Raw genomic sequence first — 15274 nt, forward strand, 5'->3', positions numbered from 1 at the left:
AAACTTTAAAGAAGTAAAATCCTGAAGGCCTGCAGCAGCTCCCTGCTATGGTAGACTGCACCCCATTTATGTGAAAACCCTTTGATCTAGAGGATAACTATAATAAGGTCTGGCTGTGTGTATCTTGTGATCCACAAGCCATTAAGCCATAGGATATTTGTGTGCTGATAGCCTACCTGGTTACAAGCTAATTTCCTAAGTCTCAACAATGACAGATTTGTTTAAAAAAAAAAAAAAAAGAAAAATAACCCACCAATTTTCCTTTTAAAAGGAACCTGTTAATTACGGTTTTCCCCACCTTTTCTTTCTCTCCCCTCCTTCACACAAAGCTGAATCATTTCTCTGTGACACTGCCTTCTCAACATAAGCATGTTAGCAGCATTGAATTTAGAGTCAAGTCTGTCTAGCTTATATGAAAAAAACCTATTCCTAAATGAGGAAAAAGCACGGGAGCCATGTGACTAGACATTTCTCCTAATCTGCCTCCTTTGCCTGAAATTTCACCTGTAGATCCATGAAGACGTTTTTTACCTGCCTTACACATTTAACCTGGAGATTTCAGCAAGTTTCCTAACGCTTCTGCTTCCTGAGGAAACAAAATCACAGGAACCTGGGCCTGGAAGGGATGCCTAGGCCACATCCTTGCACTGAAGCATGTATGCATAGGCTACCTTTGACGATTGTCTCATCTAACTTCATCGAAGGAGATAGTGAAATTCTTATTTCTGCACTGTTATGTAGCATCTTGTGTTCAAAAAGATGACAAAGGGAAAAAACCCCAACTACTAGTAATTCATTTTGATTGTCAGGTGTTACAATGGCCAGGCAGCATCACTGTCAAATGGGGAAAAAGCACAAAATCAGGCACAACTCACATGAAATTGCACTGTTGATCTCCTCCGTTGTTTGTGTGCCGTTCACTTCTGGGGTTTGTGCGCTGTTGTTGTGCCTGTCTGAAGTTGGTTTTAATGGATGGCAGAAAGAACAGCTGATGTGGGGAGAAGAACTGTAGACAGGACACGACTGACTCTCCCACTCTTCTTTTCGGCTGTCAATGGCAGTCTTGCCTGAGTAAGGACTGAGATGGGGTCTGATTTGTAATAGCCGCAGAGACCTGCATTGACTTAGCATCCTTTTTTTCCCTTGATATTAGCTTTTTTCTTTTATTCCTTCTGTCCTGACTTGTATTCTGGATTTGTAAAGCATAACCATTGTGGCTTACAGGCCCTCATACATTCACATCAAGAAAACGTGAATCTATGTGGTTTAAAGATTAGCTGTTCAATAGCACAAGCGTATGCTAAGCTGCCTAAACTCTTTCTGAATTCATAGCTACTACATGGAAAAGCATGAGCTCGCTCTTCTCAGTGAGAATTTGGAGTCCAAACAACTACTATCTCGCTCAGGGGCTTTTAGGAACCAGCTGGCCTTTGCGTTGAGCCGGGTGGATCGATAGGCTGCTCCCCAGTACCAGCAGAGGAGGCTGATGCTGGGAATGGCGCCGCGCACAGAGCGGCTCCCCCAGCAGCACCCAAACACTTGGAGGTAGCAGTCCCTTATCAGCGATGACAACCTAGATAGCAGCTCTCTGAGCTGTACCTGGAAAGTAAAACTGAAGGAATTAACAGGAGCTAGTAAAGGAGGGTCTTTTCTGGTGCTTACACTGATGAGAACTAGGAATGACTTTTAAGAAAAGGGTGGATTTAACACCTGTGTGGTTGATGCTGGCAGTCAGTTAAGCCTCCCTGGAGACAGGCGGGGTAGGGACTATTCTAATTTTCACCATCAGATATACACGGAGAGTAATTCAGTCATCTTTTAGAGAATCACTCCCGTGTAATTGGGATAAAAATTATCAGGCAGAGGGACTTAAAGGGCAGAAATGACTATTGCAGTATCCAGCTCTGATTTCTGGGATAACACTGGCTGCTGAATTGAGGCAGTAATTTCTGCACAACATGTATCGCTTCTGTTTGAGCTTATGTTTGAGTAAGAAACCAAATCTATGCCTAGATATGCCTTATTAAGTTTCTTATGTCTATTTTGGTGACAGATAAAATATGAGCAAGTTCTCTGGAACTCTCAGTAGTCTATATTAGATGTGTACCAAGACTTTTATATTGCATGGAACTGAATCTAAATACTTGTTTCAAACGTAAATTAAGTCACTTTGTAAAGCATACAAATGACAGATATCCCTTGGATACAGACACAGGGGGAAAGCTTTACCTTCGTGCCTAAGCTGCAGGACTTTCTGCAGCGTGTTTTGGAAGCAGAGGTGAAACATAGAAGGAAATCCTTTACCAAAATTTTACGTATTTATAGTGGTCAGTGACAGAACAATTTAGCAAACTACCAATTACTGGCAAGGGTAATCATCAATATTTCTTATCCACCAGCAGGTATAGTTTTATTTTCTAATTTATTTCTCTGGCACTTAAGTATAACATTGATTATGTCTGATACGATAATGCTGATTTTGCCATCGATACTTCCTGTGAGTGAGTTGAAAATTGATACTGTTCCATCTCCTTTGACTGCGATGAATTATTCTGTTTGCTTTCTGCTTTCCACCAGCCTTATACTTCCAGCGTTGTTCATTTGTGCATGAGTGACTGGCAGCTCTGCTACTAAATAACTTTAAAATGATTGGCAGCGGCCAGGCTGTTTGATCAATAGATGTGCTTGAAATGATGTCTGCAGAGAAGTGCTCCTTGAGGTTGATGGAATCAAGTGTCTCCTCATAGAGCAGATAAATTGATTCAATAGAATTGTCACTGGGGGTGAGGTGTTCACGTGACAATGGCTGGCTTCCTCACCTTGAGACTTTATAATTTATAAGGCCTGCTCTGGTAATGTGTGCTGATACAGGAGGCTCTGTTGTAGAAAAGACTGTCAGGTTGTGCCTACCACTTGGAAAGCTCCTGTGTTCTTTAAGGTGATGCTGTTAATTAAAATCTGTACCTCTCTCTAGAGGCTTTGACCTCTAACCCTGTCAGAAATATGAGTTTTGTTCCTTTCTTTCCTTATTGTCTAATGTAGATGTTTTTTCATGTGATTGACATGGGGGAGGAGGACAGTTATCTCACTACATGTGGGGATCCAGATCCTCCCAAGCCTCTGTCACCAGGTACCCCAGTGCATGGGGAAGGCCATGTGGCTCTGCCTTGCAGTTGTCCCAGCTCTTCCTCCTCAGGACTCTTGGAGGGAGCTCTGCTAGTCCAGGAATTGGCGCGTAGACATGGCAAAGGACATGTGGGTGAATCAAGAGGTCTTGGTGGGAATGACTGTCCTCTTCCCCCTCTCACCCTGCAGACACTGCTCAGAAATAGGGCAGAACCTGCTGATTTGTGGGGTCTTGTGACAAAAGGGAAGGATCTCTTTTTGTCTGATCCTAGAAGGGATCAATTTAAATTAGTGATTTATCTTCAGAAAAGCATTTCTTTCTGTCTCACACTTTGCCATACTTCTTCCTTCCTCCTCACTCAGAAGTACGTACAGGGCAACGGGGTGACATCTGATAGTCATTTACAATGTGTTTCTTCTGGATGAGATTGTATTGTGTTATAGGCCAGTAGGAAGGTATTTATTCTATTTGATATTAATTCAATTAACACTGAACAGAATTACTTCCAGAGGAGGAGGCCTTTCACACCCAGCTTCTGTTCAGAGCTGGTATGTACTGAAGTTCATAAGCCTTGATTTCCAGGACAGGGTGCAATAGGGAACATAAGTTTATAGCACAGACATTAGTAAAGTGCACAGGCAATGCAATAAGGCTGGATATGGCACCTACAGAAGTTATTGGGGGGGGGGGGGGAGGGGAGGAGAACCTGTTGCCTACACTGTGTTTTGAGGTTGAAACTCTGAAAGAAGAAAAGTGGTATCTTAAAGTCATCAAAGGGGACTCCTGCTAGTGGAGACCATTTTGCATGTGGCCTTGGATGACCATGCATGCCATGGGATGATGAGCTGCATGGATAGAAGCGATCATCCAACTTGGCCAGGCAAATATAACTATCACTGTTTCCCACCACCTGCCTCCCATAATGTGCCGTAATAATAACCTGCTGGGGAAACATGAGGGTTTAAAAATGGGAGCAACTTTGATGGGTTTGGTGGTTGTTTCTTTCTTTTTTTTTTTTTTAATTTCCAAGCACACCCTTGTGTTAAGAGCCTGTTGGAGAGTCCTCCGGGCAGACAGGTGCTCTGGGTCTCTTGAAGGTTGGGGATGAAGTATTCTGTTGTTTCAGCTGCTGTGACCTTGTGGTCCCTAGGAAGGTTGATTATGGATGTATAGCAGCTTTATTGCTCCATGGCGACATGTACCATACAGTACCCAGTGGTATTTCAAGTACTTCATAGTTATATCAAAGAAAATACTTATGGAATATTAGGCCTTATAAACCCATAGCACTGTGCATTTTATGGCTGGAACTTAAAGTAAGTCATGAAACAACTTAGAGGTATTTATGCTTTTGTTTGATTTGGACTGGTGTCCTGCTTTTAATATTTCTTTGCATAAACAACTCCCGTTTTACAGCCTTGCATGGCACACGCACCTTGTGTTTAACTGAAGGGACTCTGCCACTTGGGGAATTTTGCCTAGTGAATCTGGCAAGAATAACAGTGAATATTACAATATACGTGTTGCAAAAGAAAGCTGGATACGAAAAAGTCAAATATGATTGTCTGAATGGAGAACCCTTAAGCGTGGAGGGCTGTAAAAGAAAGAAGTCATAATATTTTGAATTATTTTTTTGTCACTCAGTTTTGGGACAGATTGTGTTTCTGTCACGCAGTTCCAGAGGACTTTAGAGGAATTGTTTGGGAGTTTTCAGAGATGTAACTGAAAACAGAACTTGGCCCAGGCATCGCAACGGCAATTGTAAATCTAGGTTCGAGTCAGTCACCTGTGTGATATGTGGACTGCAGTGTGCTGAAATGGGATTTAGAGCATTTTATGCTAAGAATGGAGTAATGTTTCATCAAAATATTTAAGTTTTCATGTCATATTTCAGATTTGGTTCAGAATAAGCACAGTATTTGAATCCAGGGCAAAGACTTTCCTCTATTGTAAGTCATTGCTAAAGTTGTTATGTATGTGATTGCTGTGGAATAACATTAGTTTCAGTTGCTTTTCATTTATTTTATTTTGAACTATTCAGTGAGGATTCAAAGTGATATATTAAAATTATGTATGTTCAATGCTGGAGTGTGAAATACCATGTAAAACATTTACTGAAGTTTAATTCCTGTTTCCTAATTAATCAAGGGCTTAGGAGATAATTCTGTTTCTACTTTTAAACATGAATATTCATTTTGTTTGCTCATTTTCATTAAGTAGTGCCTAGAATAAATTGTGGTTTATTGGGGTTCTTTCTCCCTTATCAACATGTGTGGCTTTGTTACTAAAATCTAGGAGTGTTTTCTGTTTCTTCCAAATTACACAATATAATGACTGAGAACATATAGGTACATAGGCCTAATTTGTCGCACTCCCACTTCAAGGCAACAAATTGCCTTTAAAACTAAAAATGGAATTCCTTTTTTTGTGACCTTAATTATATGAACCAGCATTTCAGTTTCACTGATGGAACAAAACTACCATAATTAGGTAGACTGTAGTTTTTAGCGTAAGGTCACATCATGCTTTGCTGAGAATAATAAGAGGAAATGATCTTCAATTCAACATCTCAGTGACTGGCAGACCAGCTGCTCTGGTCATTTCTGTTCATGAAGTGGCCTTGGGAAAAAGGGTGAGTGTGTGTTGTTTGTGAGAGAAATTAAATTAACTTTGTCACATAGTTGGTAGCCATGTAGACTTAGTGGAGGTTTCAGGTTTTTAAAACTCCCTTTTTGTGTGTGTGTGTGTGTGTGGTATAAGCTGTGTTGAAGTGGCAGAAGACATGCCTTACCTTTAAAATAAATCATTGCAAGGAAAGATTCAACTCCAAAGTGTTGCTCTCTTCTACAGATTGTGAGCCTTTCTTTGCAAGGTGAGCACTTGGTAAAACAGTAAAGGCAGTAGGTCAGGCATGCTTCGGTGCAGCTGGGGTATGAAGAGTGGTAGTTGGCCCAGGTTGGTTTGCTACCTGAAATTAGAATATATCTAGCGAAAAGAGCTTTGTAAAGGTTCCCTGGTAGTATCGGTGCTGCTGGCGTGGTTCCTGACTCCTGGAGTGTACCCTGGTGCTCCTGCTGTTTTAATGGCAACTGGCAGCCTACATTGGGAGCAGCATTGTCAGCTGGAAACAATAGTGTCTGATTCTTGTTTGTCAGCCGGGACAATAGCCCCTCTGATGGGCTGCAGTGAAGGAGAGCGGGCTTCCTTTGTATGGCAGTGCAGGCATGGCAGATGGCTAATTGGACATGATAAACCACAGGGGCAATGGGGGAGAAAAAGGAGATCTGCAGGGATTATCAGCTTGTATCCCCTGTGTTAGGGGAAAAAAATAATATGTCTTTTAAAGATGTTATCAACTTTAGCTCTTTGCCATGAATGTATCATTCAGTAACGAAGAAGGGTGACGCCCTAACTAAAGTCTTGCCTTAGCTGATGCGAAGTCCACTTTATTAGCTGGAAGCAAATCATATTACTGTATGGGAAGGTAAGCAAACGCACGGCCCCCAGAGACGCTGGTATGGCACTTAGGAAAATTAGCAGTGCATATTTTTCACCAGTCTTGTAAGTGAATGTCAAACTGTTGTGCCAAACAGCATCCAAGCTGAAAACAAAGAGCTTTGCAGCAGTGCTTTTCAGGAGTGGAAAGTTACTCTCTACCATAGTTTGTCTTGATATGAATAGACGTCCATCAGTGTTGGAGCACTGAAAAGCTAAGCTGATTAACGAAGACAGAATTTATTTATTTGAATGTATTTTATTAGACTTAATAGAGTATACAGTATGAAGCCAAAACCTGAGGCTCTTGTGCAAACAAACTTTTGCTTATTTAAAACAGCTTAGTGAAAAATGGAATAAAAGCCTCAAGGTTAGCACCACAAAAATGATCAGAGGGGTGGAACGCCTCTCCTGTGAGGAAAGGCTGAGAGAGCTGGGGTTGTTCAGCCTGGAGAAGGCTCCAAGGAGACCTTATTGGGGCCTTTCAGTATTTAAAGGGGGCTTATAAGAAAGATGGGGATAGACTTTTTAGTAGGGCTTGTAGCAATAGGACGAGGGGTAATGTTTTTAAACTAAAAGAGGCTAGATTCAGACTAGAGATAAGGGAGGTATTTTTTATGATGAGGGTGGTGAGACACTGGAACAGGTTGACCAGAGAGATGGTAGATGCCCCATCCCTGGAAAAATTCAAGGTCAGGTGGGATGGGACTCTGAGCAACCTGATCAAGTTGAAGATGTCCCTGCTCACTGCAGGGGGTTGGACTAGATGACCTTTAAAGATTCCTTCCAACCCAAACTATTCTACGATTCTAAGGTATGTGTCAATCCCAGGTAGTTTTTGGTATGAGATGTGTAGGCTTAGCTGGTGGCTTCGGTGGCTCTGGGCTGTGAGCCAAAGTCTGTGCCCATAGTCCAGCAGCAGCAGGCAGAAGTTCATCCCATTGGCTGCAGTTTAATCCCCCCCCCCCCCCCCCCCCGTTAAACAGCAAGAGAAAGCACACCACAACTTTGGAAGCAATTGAACAATTTTTGTTCATCTTCCTTCTGTCCACAGAAGAGGTATAAAAAGTAAGTCTGAAAGGGGGTCGTGCATTGGTGGCTGCTGCAGTGATCTGTAGTCATCGCTGGCTTTAATTCCCTGTTTTGTAAAATGGTATCAAGTGCCTAAAATACTTTGCTATTTTAGTGTCTCTCATAATAATAATGTTATGGCATATAACAGATACTTTTAAATTGTAGTAAAAATAAATCTGCAAGAGGTTAAAAATAATAGCTAGCAAGAAATATGCAGTACTCTGTGGAAGCAGATTTACTTTCTGTGGAAATGTCTGGACTGTGTTTCTCTTCCACTGTTTACTACTGTCTTGTCCCATGGGACAGGTTTAGTGGAAACTCCAGATGAAAAGTTTCAGCAGGTTGCCTTTGGTTTCAGCAGGCCCTTCAAGTGCCATACCTGTCAGTCTGTGTAGCTTTTGAAGCTATAGGTGCAGGAGACCATTTGAAGGCTTGTGAGTGGATGCAACAAAACTTCCAATAGGGCTATCCTCCTATAGGACCTACAATATTGTCATTATGTTACAATGGTTCTCTACCAGAGTTTATTATTTGTATTATTGTCTCAGTCACTGATAGTTCCTTCTGAAGCAGATGCTGCGTGAACACTGAACAAAAAGATGATCCCTGCCATTAAGTACTTACAATAAAAGCTGTCAAGTGGATTGTGAATTCATTTAACTGAAGACTTGTCTTTTGCTTTGCTTTGCTTTTAAACACATCTGAAGGTCAAGCCAGAGGCATTACAGTCTAGCCCTGGGTGTGGAGCAGTGAGAATGGCTGAGGATAAGGTACAAGCAGAAAAATAGGGAAGAAATGAGAAAACTAGGGAAACCTGAAAAACCCATGGAAGAATGCAACAAAGTTATATAGCAGAGCACTTCAGAGCTGGAGGGCACTTGGCTGAGAAAGGGATTGCAGCCTGCATCCTCTGTAGAAGGGAAGTGGGTGATGTCAGTGTGGGGAAGGTCAGAAGCCAAAGGAAATCACAGAAATGAGACAATAAGAGGTTTGACTGGAGTTGTAACTTTTGGGATGGAAAGCCAAAGGTAGGTTTTCTGATGTGTTAGAGAAAAAAATTGGCAGACTTTGGCTGGGTACGTAGTGAAAGGGGGGAACAGGCAAAGCCTGTGCATGTATCATGCTCAGAATGGGAAAGGCAGCCATAGGAGATACTGCAAAGCACAGGAAAAATAGCAAGGTTTTCTCTTCTAGGAGATGCCTCTCACCATCGAAGACCATTATTTATCACACTGCAGTCTTTTAATGGTGACTGCACCAAATGCCTGTCTTGCTTTGATGTTGCGGAGAAAAGGCATTTCCCTATGAAGCGAAGACACAGAGCCAAAATCCTTAGGTGTTCTGCTTCACATTTAATGCCTCTTGTTCACAGAAATATGTCATGAAGAGCCAGCCTCCTTGGATCTGACTGCCACTGTGTTTGCAGCAATTTAACTTTCGTGCTCTCCTTTTCTGTGCTGAGGCAGAGAGTTCAGGAGTGATGCTAATAGAGTCAGTCTGAAGCATTCAGATAAATTTAGTCCGAAGGAGCAAGTCAGGCCTACCGGGTAAATAGTAATGATCTTGTGAGCTTCAAGGACTTGGATCTACGGTGTGCGAATCTCCAGTTAACAGCTTGCTCCTATTCAACTCAATCCTGCTTGAAAGTTAGCTGGGGTGTTAAATAGGTCAGCTATCTATTACAGATTCCTGTTAGTCTGTAATCTGTCTGCTGCTTCAGGTTATTTATGAAATTCAAAATGAGACGGTCTTGAACTATTTGAGGTCAGGATAAAGTAGTTAACACTGGCTTGGTTTAAAACATCTCTGGTGCTAAAACAGAACAGAGGGAAAACCCTATTGGTTAGATGAGTTCAGGTCAATTAAAACTGTGGGTAATGGGAGTTTGTAAAAATTATACTTCCCAGAATGTAAGCCTTTATAATGGGAAAAGATATTTAAAAAAAAAAAAAAAAAAAGCTGCTTCTCTTCATCATCGAGTTGTGCAGTAAGGTGTAACTGGCAGCTTGGACCTGGTTGCTGTGATTAGGATTGATTTCAGTACTTGATCCAGCTTCAGCTCTGTCATGATGTTTGTGCCTGGGAGCCTTACAATGCTCATGTGCAATAGTTCAAAACCAATGGCTGGTAGGTTCTTACTTGGGTATTCAAAGGACAAGTTTCTACAGCATCCACCTCAGAAGTCGAGAAGTGCTCGAGACATGCAGGATGAACAATAATGGCTTTGCTTGGCTCAGCCATCCTCATCTCCCCTTGGTATGCAGTAGTAATGGAGATAATAGTAATTAGAAATAATACACAAAATTAGTACAGCATTTCAGAACACTTAAATAGTCACAGTCCTTGTGTAGAATAGGGAAGTCTCATCAAACCCATCTATAAAAAGGGATAATCGGGCACAGAGCTGTAGTAAGTGGTTTTCTTGAGGTTGTATGACTTTGTGCACATGTTCTTGAAAAACCCATGTCCTGGTAGTAGAGCAAAGCCTGACAAAGTGCTGCATGGCTTTACCTTCTGTTGGCAGGGCATGGGCCAGGAAAAGCCCACCAATCCCTTTTTACTGTAGAATTGTCAAAAGTCACGGCTGAAGTGACAGGTGAAATCAGCGAAATGTGCCAACACTCAGCTCTTCTTAAACCACTTGATGTGGGTGCCTATATATGGATGCAGGTGACCTACTTCAGACAGGTTGTACATCTTGGCCTTAGTCCTGGAAATGGGATTAACACACCTTGCCTATGTCCACACCAACCAGTCAAATGGTCTTAAGATTTTTATTACACTGACCCTATTTTTAAATATACGTAGGTCAGAGCCACATGTGGTATGAAAAATGGCCCAAAGCCAGTGACAGCAAAGGAGCTACAGTAATTTACACAGGCAGAAATTTTGGCCCGTGTTCAGCTGACAGACTCATGTGGGGATGAGGCCAAAGAGGACTGGTAGCAGAGTAAGGATATTTCTAATTTAATGTGTTAAGGCATCCAGATGATTTTGCTCATCACTGTGGTACCTGAATGCTGACAAAACGAGGCACTTGGGCTCTGGGTCCATTCTGCTCACTATTTGGGAGGGTCCCCTGTGCCTTTTTTGTAACGAGCGTGCTGCTGCGAAAGCTACATCTATTAAATGCTAAATGTAAGAGAGATTTAATGACATGCTATTAAAAAGTTCCACCTACCTAAAAATGCTTTGCTTTCCAGCCCAGGTTTGCTAATATATTCCATATTTCAGAGATTGCTTCATGAAGAGAATGCTGTCAGGAGCCGTTTACAGCTCTGATCTTTTGTTGTCTTTTACGAGTGCCAGATTCTCTTTCGCTGCAGAGCCAGCCACTCTGCCACGAAGTTTATGCTGTGGATGTCTCCTGTGGGCGTGTTAGTTACTTGGGGCGTGGGAAGGTACCTCCTGACTGGTTCCATACAGCAGAGTTTAACAGAGCTATAACCATAGTATATGATTTCCTTTTCTTGGTCTCATTTTTCCTCATACTTTTTCCTCTTGAAATATATCTAGCAAATGTAAAACCTGTGTGTCGCTATTCCAAATGGGGCTGTTCACTTAACATGGCATTGTCCAGGGTAGAATAAATACCCATGGCATTCTGAAGAGTGCTGAATGCATTGCACATACCACCTGTATTTACCAGTAATGTTCCCCATATAACGTGAATGAGAGAACTGCAAAGAGTTGTAATTAAGTGCTACTCTGAAGAGTAATTTTCACACTGACAAGAAATGGAAAGTCATGTTGCGTCTTCCTAAGAGAATGTATAGCAAAGGAAAGTGACATCTTTGGAAGTTATCTTTATATTTCTTTTCTTTAGAGATAGAAGCTGTGGGACATATAGCATAGGCTGTAGTTGCTGGTTTGTGGACTGCAGAGACTGGTGTGGGAGCTCTCTCCCCATGTAAATGCCACTGCCCCTCCATTGCTCGCCCATCCAGAGCACAGCCCTTACTTTTTGCTGGCTGCAGCTCCCCAGCAAAGGCTGCTTTTGGCTCATATATACCTGGAAGATTTAAGAAGGAGAAAACCTGCTTCTGGCACTGTTTTCAGGATGTCCCCAATCCAAATGGGCTTCCATCTTGTTGAACTGAATGAGAGAGAGCTATGCGGGGACTCTCACTGCTTTTCCTCTTGTCCTGCTCCTGGGGAGCACAGTGACCTCTGTTTGTACACAAAGTAGCTGTATCTCAAATGGACAAGACAGAAACTTTATAGAGATTAAACTGACAATCTTGAAACTAATAGGATAGTGCAGAGGGCAGACTCAGGGTGGCTAACTAGGAGGCATGTAAAGTGCATAGGCAGACAAAGCAGGACTAAGCTCCTTTTTTTTTCTTCTCTTTTTCTTTTTATTTCATCTAACATGTAGCTATGTTAACAGCTGCAGCTAATGACTTCTGAAGGGATCTCCTCTCCTGGCTCCCTTTTTGCTCTTCCAATCTATGTATGTATTTTTCCTGAGAGCTGTTCCAGGAACCGAATTAAAACCTCCCTAGTCATTACTTTTCCTTTTGGTGTGCGGACACCCTGCAAACAGTGGCTTGCGCAGCAGCCTGAAGCAGTTAGGTTTCAGAGGAAGCCAACTGTAGCATTCTATTTTTAAAAGGTTATTTTGATGAATTGGATTTTATGACCTGATTTGAACTGGTCTTGGGCACCCACGTGTTGAGCTGCCACAGCCCGAACCCACAGGAGTGTCACTGTTTGCTGTTTTGCCATTGCAATCCTATCTGCTTTCTGTATCAAACAGCAACAAATTATTCTCTCCATCCTCGATCCTGCTTGTCCTGTGTGTTGGTAGTGGAGAGTTGCAGATCTTTTGCTGGGGAAATCAAAACTATGCTTGTCATATTGCAGTTTTTTGGCTGTCCTGTTTCCCTTCAAGTGTTGGGAGTCTGAAGTTGGGGCTGTCATCTTTTATGAAACACTATTATGGGGTTTTCTTGACTGTCTGTAAAAAATGGAGGATTAGTTTACATAAGTTTCATCCTTAACTTTGCTATGGAGTTATAGATAAAGGTGCTACATAAGACCTTAAAACACCAGACTTAGAAACACCCACACCTCTTAGCTACAGTAACTGAAGCTTGAACAGCCTTGATCCAGAAAGCCATGGGCTGTTGCAGCATCAGTCCCTGATGCCTCATCTGGACACATCCTTGCACAGCTCCTCTTTACATCAGTGGCACAGGAGCTTTACAGTGGGACTTTGGCGGGCACCAGCCTAGGCTTCTACCAACCTATAGGAGGCATTCAGCATGTAGGAGTGAATATAAATCTTGTATTCAGTCTCTTGAAACTGTCTCAATATTTCTATTGTGTAATTCTACACAATGTTTCTACTGTGCTGAAGTAACTTGAGTTTATTCTCAATCCAGAAACAAATGGGAAAGCTGTAATGGATTGCTTTGGATTAGGTATTGATGCTCAAGAAGGCTGTCTGTTTCAGTGTCACATTTACACATGGATAAGTAAATGAATGTGTTAGTTTGGAAGTTTAGGACTTGTCATGGAGGTGCTTATCATACTGTAGTCCTGCTGGCACTCTGCTGATAAATGGGATTTTTAGATAGAAAGCCTTCATGGATGAGTAGGTGCTGTGGGCTCTGTTGTTGGCACTCAACCATTTGAGCCCCTAAGAGGCCTTAGATATTAAAACTGTACTTTTTTTGATGTTAAGGCTTGAGGTTCGCAGTTCTGAAGCTGTTGGTGCAACTAAGGAACCCCCTCAGCAATTTCTGGAAAAGCAGGCTGCACTCCTAATATCCTGGCCAGATTCCTCTTGGGATAGCTATATTCTTCTCTTGCTTTTCTGCATTTCTACCTGAGGTTTGCAATGCTGGTGTGCATGAATAGTCAAATTCAGCAATTTGACTGTATGAATTGCTGCATTTTAGTGTTGAGAGGTAATTTGTATCTGTGACTCTTCCATAGGGCTTCAGGGTGAAGATCTTGTTATTCTTAGCACCTCCGCTGTCTTTGCATAACCTCTCTTGCTTTAGGCAAGGTAAAGCAAAAACAGCCTCTGGCAGCTCTGTGTCAGGAACAGCACATGCAGATGACCAGGTCCGGGCACTCTATCCTGCCCAGCTGCTATCAAAGCCGCCTGGGAACACACGGGCTTCCCCTGTGTCACACCCCAGCCTGTATGCCTGAAGGAAACCTCCTCGTATCTTCAGCTATTCCTGTCCAGCTGCACATGGGTCCAGCACATCACAGATCATTGTTTAAGATGGCAAACAGCGTTGCAGCCCTGCAGCATAAGAGAGGCTGTAAAATGTGAAATGATGTTGTTGTTGTTAAAGAAGTTTACAAGCTGTTAAACACTACGTGTTGGCGAGGCAGAGCTTTCCTATTTCCACTGCTTGATAAGAGGCTTGTGAGTGAACACCTGCTGTATACAAAGAACGGGAAAGGCGGGCTCTGGTTGTCTCCAGCGTCCCAAATTGGTGGGTGCTTTGTCTGGTGCTGGCTGGAGCTGAGTTCCCAATATCTCAGCCCTCTTCTGCATTTTGGCATGTAGTGTTCATATAGGGTTAAATTACGGTGCGGCAGCTGCATTGCAAGCTTTTCTGACAGGAGCTCTTGAGCTTCTGCATCCATAACTTTCCTGAGGCTTCCTTAGGTAAAGCCTGGCATGCTTTATCTGACAGAGAGCTCGGTCGATATTTCTAACAGCTTACTCTGCTGGTGTCAGTGCATCTAGATGCTGCCAGAAACTTTCAGCCTGAGGTTGCAGGTATCCCCAAGTTATATTTACTAGTGGCAATGTTGCAGTAGAAATGCCTCAGCAGCAAAGCTGTGATACAGGAATGAGTGTTGCATCCCCATAAGATGAAACAATTGTGCCTTTTTGGGTGGGAACCGTAATTTGAATACAGGAAACTTATGTGCTAGAACAGCATCTTTTACAGGGCTTTTAATCTTATGCATCTCATCTTTTCTGGTCTATGTCAGACCAGAAGGTTCTTCAATTATTCTCGTTTGTCTTTAAATATCAGTTATCTCCTTGCTGTGAAAACTGATCCATTGCAGAACAAGGTTTATTTTGCATTAGAGTGATCCTAAGAGAAAAGATTGCTGCTGTGAAAAGCAAAGCCCTTGCTTGGTCTTGTTGTTCTGTGTTCCTCTTGTTATCATTAAAGCTCTTCATGTTAGACCACGAGCAGCCCACATCATCACCAGCTTTCCCTGCTGCTGGGACCCTGCAGTGAGACCATAATCCTGCATTTGCCATCACAATGTTTTCCCATGTAGTGCGATTTTACAAATCTAATATTGTGCTTTCTCTGCAGGAACAACAGCAACAACAAGATAGGCTGCAAATAGCAATGTTAGCAGAAGTAAGCAAGTATCTCATAGTTTGACAGTGCTGGACAAACAGCAAGCTAATTTTCACCTTGTAGTATCAAGGTTGTAGATGAGGATAGTGTATAATGTAAAATTCTGGAGATGAAGGTCCTACTTTTGCTTTGGCCTACTGGATGACATTAAGCAGTTAGTGTTGCTTCGTGCCTCAGTTTCCCCCTGAGAATTGGGTAATTGGCTGTGGATGAAAAGCCCAATAAA

The 15274-nt window shown here is 42.3% G+C and overlaps 1 protein-coding gene across 8 annotated transcripts in view; it reads left to right on the top strand.

Annotated features, from left to right (window-relative positions):
- The window catches only part of KALRN (kalirin RhoGEF kinase), a 529910-nt gene that overhangs the window by 1364 nt on the left and 513272 nt on the right, over positions 1-15274 (top strand). The gene's annotated exons all lie outside the window — the stretch shown is intronic.

The sequence above is a fragment of the Accipiter gentilis genome, chromosome 1 (genome assembly GCF_929443795.1).
Source record: "Accipiter gentilis chromosome 1, bAccGen1.1, whole genome shotgun sequence".
NCBI classification, from domain to species: domain Eukaryota; kingdom Metazoa; phylum Chordata; class Aves; order Accipitriformes; family Accipitridae; genus Astur; species Astur gentilis.